A 3,956-nucleotide genomic window follows, 5' to 3' on the forward strand; every position below is an offset into this window, starting at 1 on the left:
TGTAATTGCTGGATTAAAGGACCTCTGATATTTTAATGAACCACGTTAGCTTCCGGAATAACTCAGCAAAAGTTCTGAACCAAACCCTTCGTTCCCTAAAAATATATTGTTGATGTTGTATAATACACTCTTTGCACCCATGCATATTCATAGTGTGTTACGTCTTGGGCCATTGAAACAGAATCAAACCACGAGTCGCTCGTTCATTTAATTATACAAAAACGTTCAATAGACATCTCATTCAATTCTTCATATTTTGGTCATTATACTTGGCCATGATTTCCTCTCGAAAATGTTTTGAATATTTATGATGTGCAAATTTTCCAAATTGCTATTTTTATACTTTTCTGTTCACATCAACCTCCTCTGGACTGTCTTTTTCAAAGGTATTTCACTTTAAATCTGCATATCTGTATACTATCACTTTACTTCTCTTCTCTTCACTTTTCTTCTCTTCTCTGCTCTCTTTTCTTCTCTTTTCTTCTCTTCTTTTCTCTTCTCTTCTCTCCTCTTCTCTTCTCTTCTCTTCTCGTCTCTTCTCTTCTCTTCTCGTCTCTTCTCTTCTCGTCTCTTCTCTTCTCTTCTCTTCTCTTCTCTTCACTTCTCTTCTCTTCCCTTCTCTTCTCTTCTCTTCTCTCTTCTCTTCTCTTTTATTCTCTTTTCTTCTCTTCTCTTCTCTTCTCTCTTCTCTTTTCTTCTCTTCTCTCTTCTCTTCTCTTCTCTCCTCTTCTCTTCTCTTCTCTTCTCTTCTCTTCTCGTCTCTTCTCTTCTCTTCTCTTCTCTTCACTTCTCTTCTCTTCTCGTCTCTTCTCTTCTCTTCTCGTCTTGTCTCTTCTCTCTTCTCTTCTCTTTTATTCCCTTCTCTTCTCTTCTCCCCTCTTCTCGTTTCTTCTCTTCTCTTCTCTTCTCGTCTCGTCTCGTCTCTTCTCTTCTCTCCTCTTCTCTTCTCTTCTCTTCTCTTCTCTTCTCTCCTCTTCTCTTCTCTTTTCTTCTCTTCTCTTCTCTCTTCTCTTCTCTTTTATTCTCTTCTCTTCTCTTCTCTTCTGTTCTCTTCTCTTTTATTCTCTTCTCTTCTCTTCTCTTCTCGTCTCTTCTCTTCTCTTCTCTTCTCGTCTCTTCTCTTCTCTTCTCTCTTCTCTTTTCTTTTATTCTCTTCTTTTCTCTTCTCTTCTCTTCTCTTCTCTACTCTTCTCTTCTCTTCTCATATCTTTTCCTATTCGGGTACCTCGTTGTTCTTGTCCCTTGATTTAATTTCTGTCATCTTTCGCAGTTAGCATATTCACGCTTATAAACTTTGGAACCTACATCCTACAAGCTTTGCTTTTTAGTAGGTTCCTCATATTACACAATCTGTTATTCTGACTGCCATCTCCTCTAAGTACCAACGTCTTTGCTTCGAAATTCTGTTATCTTTACCCTCCTTTTCTATCAATGTGATAACTCCTTACCTCTGAGATAATGATAAAATACCACTAGAATAAACTTAATTCAAAGTTTATATTAAATACCCTCCTATATATGACAAAAAACCAACTATCATTTAAAGCATCTTATGTTACACCACTCTTTCCCGAAGGTAATGTTTCATAAAATAACTTAACTGATCTCAAATTTATTTTCCATCTTTCTCATCACACAATTCATCTATTATACTATAGTATTAGTACTATGCTACTACTGCTACTTCTGCTACTACTACTACTTTACTACACACACACACCCACACACGCACGCATTATAAGGTAACATATCTCTTTACAAGTGGCAAGATCATTGCAAGTTACTGATATATGAAACTATAAGACAGAAAGGAAATTCTCATAGAGTAAAATGGTGTATTTTTGATAATCAGATTTACCATATATAAGGCAAGATTGCCGTCATTGGCAAAATTGAAGAATATATTAGGTACATGATAAAACAAAACAAAACAAAACAAAAACCGCATAATCAAGTGTATGTACCAAAAAAAAAAAACAAAAAAAAAAAAAACCCAAAAGGCACTGCCCGGATTCGAACCGGGGATCTCCTGTTTACTAGACAGGCGCTTTAACCAACTAAGCCACAGCGCCGCTCACGGCCGGGTGGGGAACTTTATAATTATATATACAAGATGTTATACCCACAATAACTTGGTTCGTTTATGCGCTTGGACTCTTCGATTTAGTGTAGGCCTACAGGAAGAATAATGCTTTTGAATATTTCAACATTATTTATATGTCTATGAGTGATAGGTATCAAATGTAACTACCCAACACCATTAAAATATAGTTTACATTAATATTTGGCTTAGCTTCCCATGTGACGACTATATTCTGCAGTTCCAATGCTGTTATTTTGCCATACTAGGTACCCACATCCATCCTCGATAATGTAGCCGTCTGTGTTGATATTTCTCCACCTTCACCTTCAAAACACGTGTGGGGTCCGGTCCTCGGACCAACTGTACTGTACTGTAGTACCGTAGAACCCCCGCTCACAGTGTAATACAATGTACGTACAGTATTGGTTCTCACCGGATCTTTGGGCATTTTCTCTTCCACAGTTGAAGGCGACGAAAAAGTAATCTAGACTAACATTTGATTATCATCACGACGATTTTCCTTGTGCTCGGTGGAGCTGGGCCCGTGTGCGGTACACTGTGTACATAGACAGAGGTAGGTTAAGTACGAATTCTGCATTTTCCTTGTTTGCAAATTATCATGTGTGCCCGCGTACACAGTAATTGTAAGGCCAAGTAAAAAAAGAAACCAGTTTCTCGTCCTCGCGCGCATCGATTTTGGCCGCCGCATCGATTTTTTTACTATTTACTATTTTCAAAATGGCGCTGAAAATACCAAGAAATTCATAATTTTCGTCCCAGCCCGCTCCCCGCCCGCATCGATTTTCAGTTGCCGCATCGACTTTTTTGATATTTACTATTTTTTCGGCCGCCGAAAAAAAAAAGAGATCGACAATTCACCTACCAATCGTGACGTCTCATTTCTAATTTTTTACGCCTTGCGTCCTCTACTGAGCTGTAGACTGTAGTACAGCTGTAGCTTCTGTGTGTAGTGCGTATGTAATAACGCATGCATTTCACACTGCGAGCTCGGCCGATCGGCAAGAAGGAATGACCCACAAAGCAGTCGAACTGCACTGTAGTTGGATGGGCGGCGCGGCGGGTCGGCCTACTGGGCTGTGATGTACAGCGGACTCGGTACGTCGTGAACGCTATAGCGGCAACATTTTTGCGAACAATCGCTGATATTCCACGCATATTTCGCGCGTTGTTCGTATTTTTCCCCGTTTCTGATATTTTAAGCGGATGAATTGTACTGTACAAATGCTTGTGAGGATTGTACGGTATCGAGTTTGTATACATTTTCATGTCATTGTGACTATGTACATGTGTGTGCAGTGTCGGAAGGTACGGTGCCAGCAGGGAGGTCCGCACCTCCCTGGTGCCAGTGCAGTGGCCGTGCCGCACCGTATATCGGCAAAGAAGTGTGCGTGTTTTGTAGCTGTCCAGGGTCCCCATCCCCTGGTCTGTCACGGCGATTCATTCTATTTTGAAGAGAAAATGAATGAGCTTTTCCAGCAAATGTAGAATTATTAAATGGGTGTATCTACAAAATAAATAACTTTTCCACGGATTCTGGTTTGTCTCGTATTTCAGCGGGATACTTTTCTTCACGATGTAAATTCACGGACACAGCCGTGAGTGGTATCATCTGTAGTGTGTACTGTTATACAATCATTCATCATCCAAATAATGAGTGATTATCAAATGTCTTTTTAGAACATGAAGAAACATCTTTAAACGTTTAATGCTAGAATGCCATGTCAGTATCATTTTGACATCCATCTGCAATTGTACAAGCCAGTTTCCAGTTGAATGTGCTACAATTGTACTGTGAAGAACTGCAGCATACATACCAGCGGTGTGGACACAAAAAGTCACAAACACCAATAAA

General features: G+C 39.6%; 1 non-coding gene across 1 annotated transcript; it reads right to left on the reverse strand.

Annotated features, from left to right (window-relative positions):
• Positions 1-1,998: 1,998 nt before the first annotated feature.
• On the reverse strand, positions 1,999-2,072 carry Trnat-agu (transfer RNA threonine (anticodon AGU)). Its single transcript has one exon. It is a non-coding gene; the product is annotated as a tRNA-Thr (tRNA).
• Between the last annotated feature and the right edge of the window lie 1,884 nt (positions 2,073-3,956).

Source organism: Diadema antillarum, unplaced genomic scaffold (assembly GCF_040938485.1).
Source record: "Diadema antillarum isolate AM-2024a unplaced genomic scaffold, OU_Dant_1.0 scf00000041, whole genome shotgun sequence".
Taxonomy (NCBI): domain Eukaryota; kingdom Metazoa; phylum Echinodermata; class Echinoidea; order Diadematoida; family Diadematidae; genus Diadema; species Diadema antillarum.